This window comes from Thunnus maccoyii, chromosome 9 (genome assembly GCF_910596095.1).
Source record: "Thunnus maccoyii chromosome 9, fThuMac1.1, whole genome shotgun sequence".
NCBI lineage: Eukaryota > Metazoa > Chordata > Actinopteri > Scombriformes > Scombridae > Thunnus > Thunnus maccoyii.
In genome coordinates, this window is record NC_056541.1 from 32697804 (window position 1) to 32722326 (window position 24523).

At 38.6% G+C, this 24523-nt stretch overlaps 1 long non-coding RNA gene across 1 annotated transcript; it reads right to left on the reverse strand.

The window, feature by feature from the left end:
- Positions 1–7665: 7665 nt before the first annotated feature.
- Positions 7666–17969, reverse strand: LOC121903353. The gene is made up of 3 exons (XR_006098021.1): positions 17839–17969; positions 9491–9539; positions 7666–8028 (listed from the first exon to the last, which is right to left on the reverse strand). It is a non-coding gene; the product is annotated as an uncharacterized LOC121903353 (long non-coding RNA).
- Between the last annotated feature and the right edge of the window lie 6554 nt (positions 17970–24523).

The following is a 24523-nucleotide window of genomic DNA, read 5'->3' on the forward strand; positions in this document are numbered from 1 at the left end:
TCACTGGAGTTGTTTTTACTTAAGCTGTACCATGTACAGCACACTGTAGATCAGTGAATGAGGAGTTATATTCCAAAGTATTATATATTCACTTTAGAAATAATAATCATCCCCTGTTGAGTTTTTGAAAGACAGGATTCTGCCTGTGAGAGAGTTACTATTGGGTCAATCTGAGACTTCTAATGTATCAAACATGTTCTTTAATTTGAAGTGTTTCCAGGCTGCCAGTCATTTTTAAACAGTCACCACTGCTTTCAAAAAGTGGATATCTCATTTTGGAATAAAATTCTTCATTGGTACTGTGAACACGTCTATATGGCGAGGATTTTTTTATGTGTCTGTAAAGTGAGATGTATACTTTCAATCAGAGTGGATAGTTAAACTGTAATTTTATGTATATAGAGGGAAATGGCACTTTTCTTTTTGGAGTGAAGGTCAGTGGGTATGAAATCTGTCTTATACAGTGTTCAAGGAATAATAAAACACGAAAGAGATAAATCATCTGAATGGAAAGTGTTTTCATTTTGTAAAATTACACAGTTTCTTTTTTTTCCCAGGAAATTATTTGTAAGAAGATTGAAACTTTGGAATATGGAATGAAAGCCTGAAAATATTGAATGAAATATATTTGCTCAAACATGATGACACAGGCACCATGTTTTGTTTCAGATATGTAATGTTAGCCTATCATACACTTCATACGCAGGTAGCAACAGCACCTGTAAATGACAGAAGTGAGTCAATGAGCTTTTATAAACTACTAATTTGTAAGTCTTTGCTGTATATACTATGTATTCGCAACAACATCACCCAGGTTATATTTTTATTTGACAATATATTCTGTCTGCAAAATTGGTTTGTGGCAGCAAAAGCACGATTTATGTTTTTAAAGTGACAGCACTTTGGTTATCTTGGTTAAGTATCTTAGTAGTGATTAAATATTGAAAAAGTCAGCATTGACATGGTGTGTGGACTTTTTCCACGTTCTTGTGGCCTAAACCTAAACACCTAAACCTACACGTTAATGCTTGTTGTTGACTATACAAAAAAAAACAACCTCCTCGTCATCTCAGAATAAGCAGATTGCTAAGAATTGAAAATCTGTTGTTTTTTTTAGTCTCTTTCTTAAGTATCCAAAAGAACTTACTTAAAGCCAAATACAGAACAAAATCAAAATAAAAGAGAGAGATACCCTTCAGCTAGTTTACACCTGTCACATAACAGTAATACTGATGGATTTTACTTTCTTATTTTGTACTGTATTAAATTGCATGTACACTTTATAATCCACCTCTGTGATCATCTGGTACCTCAGCACTGAACTCAGAAGCATACACATTTCTAAGATAACAAATATTTACCGTAGACATAAAGGCAGCAATGAGACAGGAAATGAAATGTCTAGGGCAAAGGGCTGAATGGAAAATATCATACACAACAATTTATTTTGCAAAACTTCATATTGAGAGGTGTTACATTGAAAATAATGTCTAATGTGATATAAATGAAAAAACTTTAAAAGATTATATCGGGTTTTAAGTCGGACAAAAGAAGCAAATGTATCGTTTATATGAAGATCATCTCTGCAACACAGTCCTGTCTCCCTGAGGACAAGACAACCTCCTTATATCAAGAATGGAGGAAATGAATGTACAGCTATGTTCTGAGTTTGTTCAAAAATGAAGTATATTGCTTCACCCATAGAGAGATGAGTGAATTCAACGGTAATAACTGCTCTCCAACAAAAACATTGATATCTGACTTTAGAAAAAGAAAAGAAAATCTGTTTAACTGTTAAATCTCCTCCGCATTCCCCCTCCTTTAAAAAAAAAAAAACACCTCCCTCCTTCCTCTCCCACTTTGCACTTTTCACCCTCCACTCCCCCTCCCTCCCTCCCTCTCTTTGAAGCTGTAATGGTGCATTCCTTTGTGTCTCTGAGTGACTCCCACCCAGGGTGGCTGCTGGCTTGGTCAGCGCCTCTCCTCCTAATGATGGCAAGTGAAGCAGGACAAGCATCCTCCTCTTCCTCCACCTCCTTTTCCTCCTCCCTGATCCCACAGTGTGGGGGTGGAGGAGCCAGAAATGCTGGCATGAAACACTGAGATCATCCTGCTACTCCAAACCATGTTAGAAAAGGCCGATCACTGTTTGAGAGACAGAAAGATGCACACAGTCACCTTATTAGACACTCTGGAAATATTCTGCTCTTACTAAATGAAACTGGAAGCAAGAATATGATGTAACAGCTTGACAACAAATGTCACCTTATTGACTCAGATAAAACACGTGATACATTAGAGTGCAATTTCTATCACCTCTACCTGATATTTTACACATTTACCACTTTTTAAGATACAACATTCACACCTAGTATTAACATGTGATCAGTATTTGTGTGGACACACTGATACTCTGGAAATGGAGAGAAATTTACAGTTTGTGATAGCTCTGCTCAGTGTTTATTTATTACTCACATTAATATTGTGACATCACTTCCTTTTCGCTGGTGAGTGTGGGGTAATTTTCTAAAATAAGAGGCTAATGTGATGGCACCTTTCAGTATACTCCAAAGGGAATGCTATGACCTGTAAAGTGAGTGTAACATGCCAGATGGCTGCTACTTTTTGGTAGCTTTGTTAAGTAGGTTAACATTATTTATAGGCTTCTATAAGATGGTAATCTGAGCTAGTGGAGAAGCTTGCTAGCTAAAAGCTTACAAAATGACTCTTGCCCTGCAGGTCATAGCAGTCCTTTTAGGGGCTCATATGGCAATTCTAGTGCTCTACTTATTTTAAGCCATACTAGCAACATGCCTCTGGGGATGGCAATGTCGGTCATGTTGTCTGTCTGCCGGCCCACCACTTTGGTCCAACAACTATGAAAGATCTCAACAACTATGGGATGGATTGACATTACATTTTATACAGAAATTCATGTTCCCCAGAGGATGAATCCTATTGACTTTTGTTATCCTCTGACATTTCTTCTAGTGCCACCATGCGGATGATGCATAGTTTAGATTGTAATATATTCACAACTATTTGCTGGTTTATCATGAAATTTACAGCAGATATTCTGGGTCCCCAGAGGAAACATTCTAATGACTTTCTTGATCCTCTGACTTCTCCTCTAGCGCCACCAGCAGGTCAAAGTTTTCACTTCTGTGCTGGAAGTCCATCATCCTCTGGAGGTTGGCGATCCCTGTGTCAAGCCCTAATAGGCTTATATCACGCAATATGCCATTTTGAAAATTTCCTGTGCTTTCCGGAAGTGTTGCAATGAGCGAGATGAACATGTCTTACTGTTGTGTATCATGCTGTACATCTTACTAAAGAACAGATAATGATAAAGGCATCTTTCCATTGCTTTCCTAGTTAGCTATACACCCGCCGCGAATGGATTGCTAAAATAAAGAGGGATGTTGGACCATATTTTCAGGTAATGTTATCAAGCTAGCTAGCCAAGCTAGTGTACCAGTGTACCTGATAAGCTGGTCAAGACTAACCTCATACATCAGCTAACATATGTCATCTCTCAATAGATCACAGATAATTATCAAAATGCTTTATTAATTTTCTGTCTTCAGCTATAGTAGTGTTGTATGGGCCACGGCCGATCCGATGGATATGGCTGTGCAAGAAAATGATTAGTGACTGTAGGCTTACTACATATTTTTATCAAGACGAGTAGTATTGCGCTGCTGCAATAGGCTCCATCTGCAGCCCTTTTTTCATTGCACTTGTCCGCACAGCTCTCTTCTGTCTTTGCATACTGACTGCCAAGCTGTCGAAGTCTGCGACCCTTGAGACTATTCTCTTAAAAACAGATGAAGTCAGATGTTGGAAGCGGACGTGGTGCCAGCTCTTGCTTATGCACCCTTGTTTCTATCTCCAATGCCTCAGCATCAGAGCAGATGACAGTTATGCCACTGTAGTAGTAGCTCTCATTTTCATTAAGGGCTGTTGCATAATTAAATGGCTTAGGGTGGAAGAGGAAGTACTGGGTGGTGGTCAATGGTGGTGGTAGGCAGGGCAAGTACTCCGTGGGTCATCTATGACCCATGGGGCAGATTTCCAAAGTCTGTTGCCACTTTGTCCACTGGGTGTTTACTTAATGCCAGCAGCAGTTTGTACATTTGGCTGTTGCTACCAATATCAGCAACGTTTTTTTGAATGTCATGAGCAAATTGATCACTTGGTAGTGGAACTGGAGCAGGGCAATAGAGGTTGGGTATGACTCCATCACAAGACCTTTTATATGTCTTTGGCGGTGTATTAGCTGTGGGTGGCTTTAATTTCGAGATTTCTGCTGTATTAATAGGTTTTTGGGCAAGGCCTGACACGTGTGAAGGAATATGCCATGTCTTTGGCGGTGAGGTTTTACTAACTGCAGAAGGGACTGATTTGATGCCAAGTTTAAGAAAATGTGCAAGAGTATAGAGTGATCCAGTTTGATGATTGCAGTGACCTTGGCCAGTTGTGCAGTTGCACTTTGATTGCCCAATGAGATTACCTTCAGATGTAAAGTCCACCTGATAACAGTGGGAAAAACAACAGTGAGAAAAGTCAGTATGTATTTCTTAATTAGTCAACATATAAAAGCTCCAGAATGTACTTTATGTAAATAAATACATTAAGCAAAAATAATGATGGGACTTTCCGATTATCATTTCCTAGTCATAAGTCTATCAATTAAAACAGACTGGTTTGAGCAGGCTTATATGTGTAATCTCCTTTTGTATTATGATTATATAAGTAGAGTAATCACACCAATGTGGTGACTATACTCATGGATTTTCAGCAGTTAGACAGGCCGTAGTATTTCCTCAGAGTTGTGCTTATACTTGAACTTATATTTCCACACGAAAATCGAGCTGAAGCAAAATTGAGCTGAAGCAATACCTGTCCTGTTGGGACTTAACAGAACCATTGCAGATACAATCTTGATCGACCAGTTACCTTGATATAATTTAATTGTGCAGTTAATTATAATTAATATGATGCATGAGTAAATATACGCTTGATTCAGTGTATTCTAATGTTTACTGTGGTATGTTGTCGTCTGCAGGGAAAGGTCAATTTCATGAGCTTTGAAAAGTGTGTATCTGCTAATTTAGCGCATTATTAAACAGAATAAAATTGAAAGTGAACACTCATTTGTCTTGGAGTAACCACCTATCTGGATCATGTAAGGGGGGTCATTTTTATTCTTATTGAGCGAAATGCCTTCACAACGCTGCCTGTCTTGTTCTTCCTGACTCAACAATCATTGCATTAACAGACTCAGCATTAGCAGAATAGAACACATTGGTTAATACAAAATGCAATTTGCACTTAAACTTATGTAACATACCATTTTGTGGAATGCAAGAAAGGTTTATTATTATCTCAAAAATTAAGGAAGCTTATTTAACAAAAAACGTATTTACAGTGCTAGCTAGTATTATCAGCCGAGTAGCTCAATGTTAGTAAGGCCCTCTATCCAATTGCTGTTGCCTTTTAGTAAGATTGCTGTTAATTTTGGTAGCTCAAGGTTAGCAGACCAAGACATTGTTATTAACCTTGATTTCTGGGATTTCCACTTCACCTCAGCCTCGTGTTCAATTCAAAATGGCAGCCGCATTAAAGTAGAGTATGGGATAACTGATGGGGACTCAGGAGAGTGTATATAGACATATAAATGCATCGGTGAAATAAAGAAGATTCTTACAGTCAAGTCATACTTAGTGTTGCAGGATTTTTTGTTTTCTTTTCACAAAGCGTTTTCTGACTGAAATAAATATCTCACCATATACTTAATGGATTGGCACCAAATTTTGTGCGGATATTAATGGTTCCCATACAATGTTTTGAAATGATTTTGGTGATCATTTGAATTTTTCCCCACTAAGAGGTTGTCACTGTTGTTTTTAATTGAAATATCTCGACAACTATTGGATGGACTGCTGTGATATGTGGTTCACACATTCATAGTCCCAGAGGATGAAATTTAAAACCTCACACACTGGAGCATAGGGCTGTGCGATAAAATGATCTCAATACAGGATTGCAATAAAAGTTATGTCGATTACGATGATAAACTTCAAACATTTTTTAACTCGATATGGATAGATCTAGCAGCTTGTTGCACAGCAGAAATAAACGTGACAACAGCCAGTCAGTTTTTGCCTTGCATGTCAAAGTCAGATTTCCTACTGCAAAGCATTGTTTGAGCTACCGCTAAAGCAAGTGGATGCCCTCTAGAAAGGAAAAAAATGAGTGGAACTGAGGGGCATGAAAGCAATATGATGATAATGCAGCACCCTCAGATTAGCCTCTGTCCCTGGGTAAACAGTGAACCCAGGTTGGTGAAAAGGGACAAACTCTGCCGCATCTGCTGACGAGGCTATGCTAGTGCTATCATTAGCAGGGCTAAAGTAACCCTAGCCGAAAAAAGCTGCTCTAACTCATGCGCACTTCTCTCTAGAGACATCCTGTCTGCAACTGAAGCACAGTCATCACACATCATCGTTTTAGTGAGGCAGCTTTAACTATGGATTCACAAAGCTAACTGCTAAGTTGGGCTAATCACAAAGCTAAGTAAACAGAGTAGCAACAAAAGGCTAGTTACCCACTAACACTAGTGTCGTTTCATAAAGAAAACTAGTGAATCTAGTGATATGTAAACTAAGCACAGAATATAATGTAGTCTGTAAGATAAATGAAGAGGTTTTTATATATATGGTAGTCCAAAAGTCTTTCCCATTCTGGAAAAGTGGTCTCTAGACTTTTGGACCCTACTGTATAGATATAAATAAAGATGGCTGGTTTACAATTTTTCACTTTTTACTCAGATTTCAAAATCTAAAACTGAGAGATGGCCAAAGGAATTTGATGTGATTGTAGTTACAGCTTTTAGTTTTATTTACATTATTTTAATAAGTTGTAAGGCAAGTTAACTTGTATTGTTTTGTTAGGCAGATAAAGCATGTTTGCAAAGTTGAATGTTTCCATTATGTTATTCTATTTTCTATGTTAATAAAGTATTCTAAAGTTTCACTTATGAACCCTCTGGTTTCTTCAGGCTTCAGTCATTATCTGGCCAATTCGACCATTTTTCATTAGAATGGTGTTTTTGCTCACGCATATTGTCTCAAAAACAACCTGCCATATACCTAACTCCATGTATGTATTCATGCTCCTCAGAAGATAATTCCCAATACACAAAGCCCACCTGACTTTCTTCTAACACAAGGCCAAAATGTCTTTCCTGAAGTACCAGAAACTTTACAGCTCAGACCCACCGTAATGGCAAAGGTCAAAGAAATGAAAAACAGAAAATGAAAAACAATATGTTGTAGTGTGTAATAAAAAGTTGTAATATCTGCTGGTAGGACTTGATCATTATTAGTGCCATATCATCTATTTTTATCCCTTATCTTTTTTGCTTTATGTTTGTATTGTACATTAGTTTATTAGAATGATTTCTGCCTCTGTTTAATTGTGAGTGTATGGTGTAGCCCTGTTAAAATCATGATTAGAACAGCTTACAACTTGCTTTCACTGCACTAAAGTGTCAACCACGGACCACATGTCCTTCGGACATGATGACATATATACTGACATTGTGCTGTACAAATAAATTTTAATATAGTCTCTCCCTCCCTGGGTCTCAGACTAGGGTGCACAGTGCACCCTCCCACTCTGCCTCCCACCCACCCTTGTGCACCTCCTCCTCCACCCATCTGCCCCTCGCTCTCCCTGACTGGATGGCTGGCTGGCAAGTGACAGGACTGACAGACGAGGCCTGTTCCCGGGTTAGTATCATGTCGACGGGGAGCGAAGCCTCCCGGCGGTGTCAGCCATCATGGTGCCAGCTCCAGGTCTAATGAGGGACACTGCCGCCTCGGCATTCCCTCCCTGGTGTCAGGAATCGGCCGACAAATCAGCAGTGCATCACGGGCCCACCACAAATGATATGTTGACAAATGCAGATATTTCACTTTTAATTGACACTAAGAGACGGAGATGATCCGGCTGCCAGAGATTCTGAGGAGACAAGAACAAGACAAGATGGGAGAGAGATATGGAGAGAGGGAATGGGGAAGGGGGAGGGGGGTAAAACAGTGTTAGAGAAAAGAAGATGTTGGAATAGGCCTTGGAAGATGTTTAATATTTGCGCAGGGTGTCATTTTTTCTGTGTGTTATGGTTGAGGGGGAGAAGAAAGGGGGGTTGAGATTAGAAGTGTGTGTTTCTGAGACTTGTCAGCGCTGACAGCCGCTGTATTATACGGCAGCCTCACAGCCGACTGACTCTTCTAAACCCTGACAACATTGCCTATTCATTTAGCCAGGTGGGCTTTCTCTGTAAAGTCCCCCTATCTCAACTGTGCCTGACAAAGGCTGGATTAGGGAACATTTGATATTCTACTATGTGTTTTGCTCTTATTGTTTGCCTTGCAAATTCATTTTGGGTTGTATTTTTTTTTTTTTTTTTTAAACAAAACAGTAAGTTCCAACACTATTCATAAAAATAATTTTACTGTTGGATATGTGCTGGTCAGTTATGATACAGTATTGTAGCATTAGAACCAAACTATAATATTTATACTTATTATAATGGTTTTTTATTATTGTGTCATGCATACATACATAAACCAGATCCAGAAGGCAGCATATATATTTCAAACAATACTACAAAGAGTCCAGTTCACATAGCATACATAATGAGATTTTCAGATCATCATGTGCATGACTAAATTCACAGATTACTTATAAAGCACATGTAGCTATAACCTACTAGATCAAACAAATTAAACACCAGTCAGTCTTCACTGTTACCTAACTTTGAACATTAATTTAAATAATCATTCCAAATCATTACCATCTGTGCACCAGAATATTCAGTGTATATTGCTTTGTTGAGGCATTTCAATTATAAATAATCACTTCACTTTTATTCATGTTTTCATCTTCTCCAGAATTGATTATTGTAACTTTCTGTTTACCTGCCTGAGTGTCAAACTTATACAGAACACTGAAGCCAGTTGGTTCACTGGAATAAAACAAGAGAGATCACATAATTCACATTTTAGCCTCTTTGCATCATCTTCCATTTGATTTCAGAATAGATTTTAAGGTTTTACTCATTACTTTTAAAGCACTCCATGGTCTGCCACATATACCTGCACTCAATTAGCAGTTCCACAATCTAGATTTAAAACTACTCCCTTAAAATCTATACTAAAAACAATGTTTCCTATGTTTGCATTTCTGCATTAAGTGGTCTCTTTGCTCCATGTCACTTTGAACCTCTGCTTGGGTTTGCACCAATCACTTTTGCTATATCACTGTGTTGTTTTTTAAATTTTGAGAAAGTGCTTTTTGAATAAAGTATATATACATACATATACACACATACATATATATATGTGTGTGTGTGTGTGTGTGTATATATATATTATTATTAAGTGATTAAATAATGTACAACAGAGAATAAAAATTGACTCACTTTTCTCTTTTGCCAAATCGGTTTCCTCCTGGAATATCTTCTGAATCTGCTTAAGTTTGAGGAAAAATACAGGTTATTGAATGCGTGAGTAAGGATTTTTTACTTCTAGATTACGCAGATGTAAAATATGTTTCATGGCCTATTGAGCACCACAAACTAAACTCCATTTATGTGACAAAATAGTTTACACTCAAGGTCCACTCATGGTCTTCAACAGTGAGGAGAAATAATATGAATGCTAAATGCCTTTGACCTCCTTTATATTGATGTGGTGAGAGAAGTTTCAGAAGCAGATATCTATTTGTGTTATCACTGATAACCAAAAATATTACAGTTTCCCCCCATCTTCAAAAAACTTCTAAACATTACAGCTTATGTGTCCAAAAAGAGCAGATTAAACTCCATATTCATTTAAGCATTTAGTCAGTAGTGTTTCCACCAGTAACAGTGGCCACCGTTGAAGTCCCCGAGGTCCTGAGGTCTGGACCTCAGTATTTTTTTTACCACAGGCTACTCTATTTTGGTTCTCCCTGCAAATGAAAGTGATTTTTATACTGTAGTCTGTAGTGCTGTGCTATTGTCTTAAAAATCAACATTAAACATCAATATGAGTGAATAACTTTCAAGCATTCATACAATTTCTTAAACATGACAGTGTTTGCTTGGTCCTGCATAGTGTAGCCAACATGTAGAATAACAGCACTGGGTTATTTTACCTCACATTATTAGTCATGATAACCAACTGCAATTGTACAAAACATGAAGCAAAACTAAATCTTTAATGTTATTTCACTGTTAGAGTTGAATCTGAAGACTTTCCATAGCAACCAGCATGCCAGAGTCCTCTGACTGAGCATCTGTGAATGCTACATGAATATTTTCCAAAGATCAGACTGAGTTTGTTTGTTGGATTCGTTAATTTTTGGAGACTGAACAAACAGACATGGATCACACTGCTTTTTTTTCCTGTTGTTTTACAGTCTTTTGAAGGCTTCCTGTAACGGATCCCTGCCTCTCAGTGTGATTTTAGCGTTTGCCTCAGTTGCTTGTTATACATCTAATCTGAAATCTTAAGCACTGCAGTGTTAACATCCTAAACTCTCTGGTTCTTAATATCATAATTTCAATATGTAAAATAATAAAGACTATAAAATTCAACTTTAAAGGACCATGAAGACAAGGCATAATATGATCAAATAATACTGCTTCCCTGCCTATGGGTTATTGTTACTAATGTGAAATCACTATTGAAATAGGCTTTTTAACATGTTTAATATATGTTGAACTTAACACATTTATTACAATTTACTGTGATATATTTAGCATGTATTTGTCTTTATTAATAGCTTTTAAAGCAACTGAGGAAGAACAGTAAAAGACCTTCAGTGTAGCAGAGTGAGTTAGGACTGAGAGAAGGAAGAAGAGATTGAGATGACAGCGGATGATGCTCCTCTGGATGCAAGAAAATGCAACAATTTCTGTTAATTTTTATGTTAACGTTTCGCCCTGGCTACAGCCCTGAGTGGTATACTAGACTGTACATATAACATTTTGTATCAAACCTTGCAAACATGCAAGGAGAGAGAGTGAAGGGAAATAACAGTTTTCTGTGAGTTCACAGACACAAACACACAGAAACACCCACACAGATATGGTCTGTTGCTAGCTAATGGCTAATGTACAGTTGATACATTGGGTGTTTGGGACAAATAAACACAAAAGTCAAACTTGTGCAAATGACCTCTGTCGGAACGAAAGACTTTATGGACGACATGACAGCTAAACAAAAGTGAAGCCAAAATATCTTGATCACCCCCTGGTGGTTGGTTGCAGTATAGGTCATAAATTCTGCCCCACATGTTAGCGGATGGGAAATGGACCAAAATAAAAAATCAAAGTGCATATCAAATACATTTTTCCTAAAGATGGTTTCTGTCATTTTAGGTAGTTCTTTTGACAGTGATGTTTGTTCAGGGGTTCATTTTTCTGATAAGTTTGCTTTAAATTAGTTGTTTGATCATGTAAAAAGGGAGTGTGATGTCATGATTGACAGCTGTGATTGACAGATGCTAATTGAAGATGCTGTTGTGATTCACTACCAGCTGTAGCTGCTAGTTACCGGCTGGTTTTTGCCTCCATCATGGCTCCTGGGTTCACTCGGCTCTCAGTGGCAGGATGGCTGTCAGTCAAGTTGAGGGGGCGTGTCTCGCAGGCCATCATCCCACCCCCCAACTCTACTGCACAGACTCTGGTTGCAATGGACGTCACACAAGCAAGCACAAACACAACCTTTACATACAGTCTATGGTCAGAACACACCATAGTAAGTATGCTGTTGGTTTGAAAAGTATTGCTCCGTCAATAAGATATGAAGACTTATAGTAGCTTTGATGTCTGCTGTGTGATTGACAGCTGTGATTGACAGTTGGCTCACCTGATGGTCTCCCTGCTCCGGGACTCGTGCTGTCTCTGACTTTCAAAGCCTCTGTTTAAAGAATAAATGGTGATTTTTCTCGCAGTTCTACTGTGTTTGTAGTCCTGAAGTTCAACCAACAAGACCCTCACATGATTCTGTCATGCAATATTTCATAAATTTAATGTTACCTGCCCTGTTAGCACAATTTAGCTAGTGTGCAGCACTCAGTGTTCCCAGTAAGCTAGCATTAGCTTGGGTCTGAGATAGTGGGGCATGTTTCCAAAGCGTGAGGTTTTGTTTTTGTCAATGTGCTGGCATGCTTTTTCCCATGATACATAGCTGCTCAGAATGAAATGTCTGAACATCTGTTGGATGGAATGCCATTGAGGATGAATCCTTATGAATATGATGATCTCTGAACTTTTCTTCTATAGCACCATCATCAGACCAATGTTTTGGTTTATGACTAAATAGGCTACCTGAATAGATAATGACATTCCCATTAGCCTCAGCTGTACTTTGTGTGTTTAGTGCTAATAAGTACCTGCTAAATATCAACATTTTAACATGGTCATTGTGAGTATGTTAGCATGCTGAGGTTAGCATTTAAATGAAAGCACCTCTGTGCCTGCAAATACAGCCTCACAGAGCCACTTTTTAAAAAATTCTTTAATATATGTTGCATTTTTTAAGATATTTTTGCATTTTAGCCTTTTTTTATTGTTAGCTGAGACAGACAGGAAGCATGGGGGAAAGAGAGATTGTATATATCCTAAACAGAAGGCTGGAATATGTGTTTAATAAAAGATTGCTGTTCATTGCCATCTGTGCACTCCTGTGACCTGTGTTATAAATAGTAATAAAGTAGTAGTTGTATTTCATATATGTAATATTTTAAATATTATAATATATAAAAGGTATATATGAGTCTCTACATGCCCCCCAAATATCATGTCTCAGACAATGCAACTGGAAAGAAGTTTTGTTTTGTTTTGTCTCCAATTTGTGAGGAAAATCTCCTCTTGGAGAGATGACATCAAGAAGACATCAATTTTTGAGAATTAGCTACCATTATGAAAAAGGTTGAAACTTTTAGCAAAAAAGAGAACAAAAAACAGGCTTTAATAGTCATTGAAGTTACACTGTTTGATGAATCTAAAGGTGTAGCATTGACAATGAAGGATTTTTTGTCATCCAGTGATTCAGTACTGCACGACTGTAAAGTTGGAGGACTCATCAGATGTCAGCAAACAGCAGAGGCACAAATATCCTGACAACTCTGACAACAATGGATCCTACACTCCCCATGATGCAACCAAAGACATCTTATCATCATCCTCTGTCTTTTAAATGCCCATGTCTCTCAACCCCCAGTTTGAAACGCACGCTCTCTGTTAAAAATTTGCAGTCTTCAAGCCCAATCCTGATGACATCATCAGTTATTTTCTCAGATTTCATAACAGCACATATTATACTGTCTTCGCAAACTGACTCCTCCTGACTACTAAACTGTCCTTTATGCATGAAATCAGTGGCGTTGGAAGCTGTAATTAAACTACCTATTTACTTAAGTCTCTAGAATTACATGGTCTGTACATTGTGCAATGATCCTATGACCAAAACATTCACTTTCATGTCATATTATTTCACATTTTGTAAGTGTTATAAATCAATAATTTCTTGCATCTGAAGAACTCCCTCTAGTTTTGTTTTTGTCAGTGTGCTGGCATGCTTTTTCCCATGATACCTAGCTGCAGTTTAGCAGTGACTGCATCCTTGAATTTGTAGATGACTTGTTAATGATTGATTATTGAAGTTTATGCCATTTGACAAATACATATACAAAATCACTCAGAGGTGACTTCAAAGATGACTTTCTGTTGTCTCTTACTGACCCACATGTTTTCTAGAAAAAAGGAGGAATGTTTTTTGGAACTTAGGGTCACAACTTCTGTCTCCGCCTGTTCTCTCTGACTGTCCTCTGTGTTGCAGATCCCAATTTTGACCACTAGATGGCAGACACGAGCCGCAGCTCTGACTGAGCACTGACAAGCAGAGGGAGAACGTCCAAGTTTCAACGTGTTTATTTCACATCCTTGGGCTTTACTCATCAGATCAGTTTAAATAACTAACCCTCCCATTTCCATTTTTCTTCCATTTCTCTCTCATGAATAAAGCTGTGGCCCTTAGTGGTGCCTGTACTGTCTCTTGGCAACGCTAGACTGCTCTCTGAAGCTTAATACACAGTCACTCAAACAGACACACGCTTGGAAACCCACAAACACACACACATGGCACGGGTAATAGTTGCGGGTCACAACAGAAACATCATTAGATATCCAGCTGTCAGCCACTTTCTTGGATTCTAAATTGGACGCATGGGTGAGAGTGATATAGCACAGCCGAATAATGACTCAATTGCATATTTTCTGATCTGTTAAAAAAAACTCTGGTGTCTTCTCACCTTTAAGTGTCTACTGGAAATGAAGGCAGACAGACTTAAAGTACCCCAGGAATCAAGTCGAGTCTGGGCTGAATCACTTGACTCAAGGGGGGGGTGGCGGAGGAGATGGAGGAGGGCTTGCTTTCTCACGGAAGTAAGAGTTTAAAAGAAGAGTAAGTTTCACACGGAGGCAAGAGAGAGTATTTACTCTGCTGATGAATTTGTGGTTAATTGTGAGTGTTGCTGTGTATGACTATGTGGGGGGAATGTTAATGTGTACCCTTGGGTAGGGCTGATAGAGAGGGAGACATCCCTCATTAAAGTAATTAGACCTGCAGGAGAGGATCCCCCGGCCCAGGAATAGATATGCACACCACATCCACATGCACAATACACACACACACACACACACACACACACAAACTGTGAGGACCTCTCACACACTACTGGAAACCACACAGACACTAACCTACACGCATGTTTCACACACAACACACAACCTAATCCAGCTCTAATTTCAAAAATTCAGCTTTGCCTCACACCCGTATGCATTCGTCAATATACCTGAAAGCAGTATAGCTGTATTTTTTTAAAAAAAAAAAACAACACAACATATTAGTATTAAAGGATCATTCCAGTTTAATACAACTTGGCTCTTATTTGGGTCTGATCATCTGAGTCCTGCCTTGTCTGATGTCATTGCAGTGATGTCACCATGTTCCCAAATCTCAGTAATTAGTTTAGTGAACACAGTGTTATCACAACAGACAGAAATGATAACAAAAACTGTAAAAATAAGTAACCCAAATTGCAATAAACTAGAATTATGCTTTGATGAAACAGCCTGATCAAAGCTAACAAGCCAAACCTCACACTTTGTGACAAAAATCAGTTAAAATATGTAAAATAAAAGTAATAATTCCCCCTTCCATTTTTATGTCTGTGATTATGATTTATTAATTTTTTTCTCTTTTTGGTGGTGCAATTTTGCCTTTATTGGATAGCAAACAGTGTAGAGGCAGACATGAAATGTGGAGAAACATCCCAAGCTGGAATCCAACTCATTGCTGTTATATGTGTCTTAACCACCAGGATGCCGGAATGTCTGGTAATTCTCTATAGTACTTTTAAAAATGAGAAAACAATTTATTTTATTTTCTCACATAATTTTCCAGCTGTCTAAGCAAAGGTGACATTTCTTGAGCGTCATTGTAGATGACATGTTTTGAAGTGTCATGGTGGCCTAAGGGTCCAAGATTTCCACTATCAGAAGTTTTTAGCCCCCCAAAACCATGTACAGTGTTAAACATAAATGTTAACATTTGATGTGATGCACCAGAGTTAGCTTAAACTAATTTTCATCTGCAGTCCCTTACAATTAAAACATATAACGGGACAATAACAAACCGTACAAAGCAGAAAACACACAGGACACATTATACAAAATATAAAGCTACACACAATAGCACATCACATACACCCACAATGTCAACTAGAAATTAATAATGTAAGCTTGTCAAATTAAAAGCAAGATTATTTGCATTCATGAGAAGACCATGAGATGACATTTAGATTCAGTGGTTACAGAGCTGAGTAGTTTTTAGCAGATTTTTTAATTTGTTTTTTTTTTTTTTTTTTGGTTTGTTTAATTTGGTTTTGAACGTATCACACATTTAAATGCTCAATACACTTTACATTATGTCCCCCATAGTTTATAGCATAGCATAGAGTAGCATTTATAAGCAGTATGAAAACATTTAATTTAAATGGTTTAACACACGACAATTTAGTTGTAAATGGAGTGGAGTGGAATGGAGTGTATATTAATGTTTTTGTCAACAGCTATGACTCATCCTGTGGACAGACTTAAGTGCCCACAGGAGAAGATATAATGTAAAATATTATTAGTTGCAGTTATGCAAAATATGTCCTCATGGTAGAAGTTGTAATTGTTGAGAAATACTGTATATTAATAAGCATTTACAATGTCCTTATATCTGCTTTCAACTACAATATAGTGTTATAAACCATTTATTAATTGTTTATATATATATATATATCAGCCACAACATTAAAACTATTGTGTAGGTCCCCCTTGTGCCGCCAAAACACCTCTGACCCGTTGATGCGTGGACTCCAAAAGACCTCTGAGGTTGTCCTCTGGTATCTGGCACTAAGACGTTAGCAGCAGATCCTTTAAGTCCTGTAAGTTGTGAGGTGGGGCCTCCATGGATCGGACTTACTTTTCCAGCACATCCCACAGATGCTCAATTGGCTTGAGATCTGGGGAATTTGGAGGCCAAAGCAACACCTAGAACTCTTTGTGACGTTACTCAAACCATTCCTGAAAAATGCAGTGGTGCGTTATCCTGCTGAAAGAGCTCACTGGCATCAGGGAATACTGTTTCTATGAAGGGGTGTACCTGGTCTGCAACAATGTTTAGGTAGGTGGTACGTAAGTAACATCCACATGAATGCCAGGACCCAAGGTTTCCCAGCAGAACTTTGCTCAGAGCATCACACTGCCTCTGCCAGCCTGCCTTCTTCCCATAGTGCATCCTGGTGCCATCTGTTCCCTAGGTAAACGACGCACACACACCCGGCCGTCCACATGATGTAAAAGAAAACTTGACTCATCAGAACAGGCCACCTTCTACCATTGCACCATGGTTCAGTTCTGATGCTCACGTGCCCATTGTAGGCGCTTTAAGCAGTGAATACAGCCCCATACGCAGCAATCTGCAATGCACTGTGTGTTCGGACACCTGTCTGTCATAGCCAGCATAATCTGTTTCAGCAATCTATGCTACAGTAGCTTTCCTGTGGGATCAGACCAGACAGGCTACCCTTCGCTCCCTACATACATCCATGAGCCTTGGGCGCCCATGACCCTGTTGCGGGATCACTGGTTGTCCTTCTTTGGACCACTTTTACTAACCACTGACCACAAGACCTGCCATTTGGAGATGCTCTGACCCAGTTGTCTAGCCATCACAATTTGGCCCTTGTCAAAGTCACTCAGATCCTTACGCTTGCCCATTTTTCCTGTTTCCAACACATCAACTTCACCAACTGACTGTTCACTTGCTGCCTGAGTTGACTGGGTGGAGAGTTGAGGCAGGGGAGATGGTGAGTCCCTCTGTGAGTCCCTCCTCACAGAGGGACTCCTGGGCGGCTGTGGCTCAGGAGGTAGAGCGGGTCGTCCACTAATCGGAAGATTGGCGGTTCGATTCCCGGCTCCTCCAGTGCCGATGTGTCCTTGGGCAAGATACTTAACCCCAAAATTGCTCCTGATGGCTGTGCCATCAGTGTATGAATGTGTGTGAATGCTTAGCTTCCTCTGATGGGCAGGTTGGGACCTTGCATGGTAGCCCCTGTACCCATTCAGCGTATGAATGTGTGTGAATGGGTGAATGTGATTCGTAGTGTAAAAAGCGCTTTGAGTGGTTGGAAGACTAGAAAGGCGCTATACAAGTACAGTCCATTTACCATTTACAGAGGATGAAGAACTGCCAGATGTCCTGATGATGGTCCTGAAAGTTATGGAGAGAGTGTGCTGATGAAGACATTGGATCATCCAGGGTGCAGAACTTCAGTGGCATGACTTGAGAGCGTCCCGTCATCCTTTGATAAAGAAAACTGTAATTATAATGAGGCTGCCCCATAACACCATATGATAAGGCAAACAAAGCAAGCTGCCAGCTACTCTTCTATGTAACAAATTAAACTCTATAGAACAAAGATAAACTCAAAAATCGGTGCTGCTTATAAAAACTAAATAGGGGGGATTTAAAGTAGTGTTATCCACAGGAGTAACAAATCAAATTAGTATATACATTGACACTGAGATTTTGCTTTGTTGATCTATTTGAAGCACATAAAGGCTTATATCTACATCTTTTTCTGCAGAAATGTGATGCAAATGTCTATGAAGCCCTGCATTCCTCTACAAATGCCATTTCAACACGATGTTGCAGTCGTGTAGATTGTTTATAACCTCAGATTTCTTTGCATGCATCAAACTTGCAAATTGCATACACTTGCATTAGCATAGAATATATAAGGGCTCCAAATGATATTGGCTTATTTATTATTATTTTTCTATTTAAACCAATCATCAACAATCCAGTTGGAAGCACTATATGTATTGCTTTGTAGTAACTTTTTTAAGATTGAGTATCAAAGTGACCAATTAGTTTTAAAAGTAGCTTCCATCAGAACTGCCTTAAGGCAACATAATCTCCCTCAACTGTATTAAAAGCTGTACAGTACTGAGATGTTAATGACAAAACACAGTTGAAGCTTGCCTCGAGTTCCACTCAAGTCTGCTCCACTGGACAGTGCACCCTCAGCGGAGGGGTCAACAGTTTTGGGTAGGGTGTAGGGGGCTGGCTTCGGTCAGGCTTTATTCACAGTTGTATTGTGGAGGAGATGGGGAGGTGAACATGAAAGCCTTGCGCTGTTTGTCTGTAGTTGAAATAGTGGGAATCTGGGGAGGAGGAGAACAACAGAGCTAATTAGTCAAGAGAAGCTGACAGAGCCCAGCCAAGTGGCTCAGTGCCAGTCAGGGAGGGGGAGGCAGTGGTGAGGACATGGACATCAAGGTTACACTCATATATTGGTTTGCAGATGTTGGATTTTTATTATTTGTATCCTGCAGTTTTACATGCTGATTACAGGTATGAATGTGTTTTATTTTCTTAAATGTCCTCCATATCCAGTGGTTTTAATACTATCAAAGGAGATCACTGGTTAAATACTTGGCATAGATAATAGCCATAAACTAAATATTAGCAAACTCAGATCACCTGAATGAAAAGACAGTTAGAGGAATAGGAGTTGACACCAGACAGAGAGGACAGCAGAAGAAGGAGTTTCAGATTCCCTCAGACAAACAAAACAAACAAAGTTTGTGTGATGTGGTCAAACCACATTAAACACCAGTTCATGCCGTTTCTCAACTTCAAAAGCCCAAGGGTCATCATATAGATCCATCATATAGACCCATAAATCATATAGAAGAAACAGGTTATAACCAGGATTTAGTCCAAAAAGAGGACTAAAAAAAAAGAACTAAATGAACTGTCAGCAGTAAAGAACATGTGATGATTGTCATGTCAGGAAGATAAGGATGACTCACTATTGATTACTACAGACAATATATAATAAAACCAACTGTATCTGGTTAACAAGTCCAACCTAACAGGTGTAAAATAATAATAATAATAATAAAGACCTTTTCTTTTTGGTTGTACTCTTTTCTTTGTTTTGTGAATATCTGGAAGTGTGTTATGTGTGGGTTGTGTGTAGGACAGAATAAAACTCAACCAAACTTAAAACGAAATAACAGGCCATTTGGCATTTCATCATGATGTCATCATATGAGCTTCTCTGATCTGTCACCTCTGTGGTTAAGGTTTCGTTTCGTTTTTTTGCTTGTTTTTTTTTTTTGAAACAATGCAAAACAATTAGTTTAAGTGGAACCAATTCCCAAAAGAAGTCAAGTCAAACTGCTTTTTAAAGGTATAAACTTTAAAAAACCTTTATTATAGTGTCTACATTATAAAAACAAGACCACACAGCCTTCCTCAGGGTCAATCAATCATACACTCAGATAAGTGAATGCAGTACAAGCTTCAGTCACATGCTCAGACAGTCTTGTGGAAATTGATTGGGCGAGCATCAGGAGCACCTGTTTTGTGTCATTTTGTTGTCTCAAATCCAGTAAGAGCTTCCTCATTAGTTTTTCATCATAAAACAGTTACTATTGTTTCATTTAAGTGCAGGAATGCTCACTCAGTTGGGGTATGTGTGAACTGAGAGACAGACATGAGATGTATGTATGTTGTGTGTGGATGTATGTGTATGTTCCCATCTGCTAGCCTGTGGGTAAGTGTGTGAGGATGAATAGAGAAAAAAGAAAATGAGACTAAAGAAAGCTTGAAGAGAACAAATAAATTATTAAAATCCAGTAAAAGTGAGAGGGGTAATAGGAGGAAGGGAGAATAAAGAATAGAAAAAGGAAGGGGATGGGAGGAGAGGGTGTAGCAAGAAAAATGGCTAGGCAGGGAGATTTTTGCAGCCATGGATGTTTCAAACGTGTTCCAAACAAGCAGCAACTACCATGGCTTGAGGCTGAAGCCAATGTGGAAGTACCTTACAGTGCGATACCACCGACGGCCGCTAGATGCTGGCTACAAAAAATCTCCCATTGACTCATGTTCAGTGCCTCTATAAAAATACTATTTTTCAACAAGGCATTATGGTCTCAATTGCTAAATTCAGGCCCTCTAATGAGTGTGCTGGTGGTGATTTTAAGCTAGCGTTAGGAGGGATGGGAAGTGGGGTGTGTTTCCAAAGTGTGAAAGGCAACACCCTGCACTCCTTATTTGGAAGGCTCCAATGCAGACCAACGGGTGACAGCACACCTCGCTCCATCCATCCTTATATACAGTATGTGGTTCCAAAGTGGCCCCCCTTTCATTGGAAAAGCTTCCTCAGGCTTATGATTTTGGGCCCAAAAAGCATTCAAGACCTCTCAATTTTATTTGACCTAACAGATCAAATTCTGATCATTCAAAGAGTCATTTCAGAAAAAAATGTAATCACCATTTTACAGCTGCTTTTTTTCTAATGATCATATATGATGATCATGTGACACCGCACTACCGAGTGTGGCCACTAAACCGCAATAACCTTGTTTGCTTGTGGGCGTGTCTGGCCTGGACCCCAACTGACAAAGCTTCCTCATAGGTCATGACACCATCAGGAAGACATTGACTCTGGTAGGATACAAAAGGTGAATCATGGTTTCTGGAGTCAAAGTCAGACACAACAGTAAAGAGCATCGTCACATCTGGCAGAACACTTGGTTAGATTATAAAGTAGGTACTGTAGAGACTTCACAGTGTACAAAAGTGCAAAATCTTAACTGCTCCAGACTTATCAGAAAGTATCTGCCTTTCAGCACAGCCCAGCTATTCATGCATGACATGATATTCTCACACCCATCATACTGCATCACTACCTGGTCACAAGCCTCACAGTCAACTATACAACCATATCACCATATCATATCACTATATAATAAGACAATAAAAATCATGGATAAAAAACCAATGAGTTGGCACCATTGTCACATCTTGGAGAAGCTTCATAAGCTATTCCAACCTAAAGCTTATTTTTAAATGCCTACATGGTCTTGCTCCTTCTTTGCTTAATGAACGAATGAACGAACAAGACAGCAGCACTCCAGTAGAGTCAGCACACGGGCCTCAACAAACAGTAACTGTTGCATTGCAATGTGCAAAACCTCATTTGGACAATCAGTCTTCTCTGTTCAAGGAGCAAAACTATGGAAGTGACTACTCACTGAGTTGAAAATGCAACACAATTTCAATGTTTTTAACAGAGGTTTTAAATCATGACTAAAAGAGAAACAACATTGTTCTCACACCTAATATCCCTGTATAGACACACCTGTATTTTTTTTATCTTCTTTACATTTTAACTTCATGTCCATGTCAAATAAATAATAATAAAAAATGTTCTGACGCAAACTCAAATGTTCCAAAACATTAATTTGAGGCATTCGGCAGCTTTTAAAAAGACAGAAGAGCAAGAGATGGACAGACAGGCTGGCAGGGAGGAAGAGAGTCAGCATACAGAGAGAGAGGTGAGAAATGAAAGGTTGTTTAATTAAGCTGAAGTTAGAGGGCCACTGTGGACCAGCCTGTCAAATCAGCCTGGTCTTCTATTACTTGTAGCTGTTATTCACTCTGGGAAAATTTGCTTATGCTATGTACTGTTCTTCAGCCTCACACTGTCTCACAGTCTTTCAGTTACAATACATGGCAGCAGCACAGCCTACTGATGGACACTTACAGTAGCATCTTGAGACATGTCATGTGTTAAAGGAGCACTTAAAGCTGCACTAACCAATATTTTTATGTTAACAATGGATCAAATGACAGTGTATAATGTGAAAGGTGTTGTTCATAGTGACAAGTCCTCAGAGATTTATCACCTGACTCTGCAGTTGTCCTCAGCTTTACATAACTTTTTAGCATCTTTCAGCTCATTGATTTGGTTTTATGCCTCACAACTTTACACAAAAAAAGGAAGTCAAAAAGTTCTGATAAACGCACAGTACACTGCCTGTCCAGCACCAAACAGCAGACAAAAGTAGCAACTAGCTGATAGAGAAAGTGCAATATAGAGTTTTTTGTGATTACTGTGGCCAATAATGCTTGATTTTGCAGCTGCTTTTTTTCAAAAATTGTGACACAATTTGTAATGTTTTATGTGCTCTTTTTGTGGTAAAATTGTGGGAATTGGGAAATTTGCAAGCAAAGGAAAAATAATGCAATTTTTAAAAAACTACTACAAAAGAAGAGTTATATGTAACCACTTCCTTCAATAAAAAGCATACTACATATCACAGAGACAACTATATTTCAGTGTTATTTTTTTAAATGTATTTTCTGAACATGAGAACCATGGCCTCAAAGTTATATGCATCACTGGGGAAGACAGGAGAAAAACCAACCAACGGTGTCATGTTATTTTACACTAGTTGGCTACTTATCTTGACTTTCTTATGTTCAATGAAAACTTAATCAGTAAAACAATGGCTTACAAGATTTCTTAAAAACAATACCTTTATTCAATCCTGTTGTTTCCAGATTAACCATATAGGTCTAATGCAGAAGAGTGTGAAATGAAACAAGAGGCAGGTCAGTGTTTAACACCTGTGAAGACATCCAGTACATTACAGTGGGAATTTTACACAACACCCTCTGATTTACAATGGAAAATAAAAACCATGAAATTCTGGAATAATTAGAAAAAAAAGCAAAACTGAAGTGTGTTATGAGTTCTTCTGGCTGTGGGAGGATTCCACTCACTTTACATGTTGGGAGATTATCTTCATAGCTGCTGTGAGGCCTGTTGTTGCATCCAATCTTACAAGAGCAAGAGAGGAGTAAGGGCTGCCTGTCTTCTTTGAATCACAGGAAGAACAAATATCAAGCGTTGGCAGTTTAACAGTGATTGAAAAAGCACCGTGGAAAAAAACGAAATTTAGCTATGGATACTCACCTTTTCTTTGGATCTTATAAGGTTACAAGGCAGAGTAGCTGTTGTCACCAGGACATCAGGTCCCTGCTAACCAACCTCTCCGTGTGTGTGTGACACAGCCACAGTTAGTCCAGTAGCTATTGTAATTGATTGTCTGGGCTTGCTCAGTGCTGCAGGTGTTAAGGCAGCAAGACAAGTTATCAAGTTACCGATAAAATGTACTTTACACCACTGCATTACAGCTAGTTTTCAGGACCAAACCAAAGTTTAATGGTAGTAAAACATTCTCAGTAGCTGCACACTCTCGGATATCAAATTTAATGCTTTTTAAGACCTCAACAGAGAGCAATACTGTTGACAATATTAATAAGAATATCTTAATAGGGATATTTTTCTGGATATTTTTGTATCTCCATATAGACCTTAAATTCTGAACTCTAATTTAAGACTTTTTAAGTATCCTGGGAGTTTAAAATTTTAAGAATCCGCGGGAAACCTGACAGAAACAAAATGTCATAATAAAAAAGACTTTACAGCCCATCTTGTGCTACCAGTATTTTCCTCCAATGCTCTAAAGATTTGGCCATGCATTTCTTTTCATTCTAGAGATGTTGCCTTAAATTTGGCTATAAAAAGTATAGTATTTAATGTTATAATTATATAATTTAAAGATCTAATGGCCTACTCTAGTGACACAAGAAACATGCTGAGATAATGAAGAGGACTGTAACATTTTATTCAGGATTTATTTTAGTTTGGTTTATTTTCAGCATTTTCTAACTGCCCTTTAAACTAAGAGGAAGTTGCCATTGAGTTGTTATATTTTCATCATATATCATACCTGGATTAAATGTTTGTTTTGGTTGATTGCAAAATCATCTTTGTTGCAAATACAAAGAGTTTAATTCATGATTACAATTCCATAACTTCCAACACTCCAAATTTTCACGGGAGTCTCCCTATTTTGAACCTTTCTCCCACTATACTCCCAATTGGTAATTACTCCCGTTAATGTCCCAGTTAATGTCCTAGTTTTTCCTTCACGTCATTATCACAACCTGTTTCTTGTTGATGCTACTCTGTCAATTTATCTATA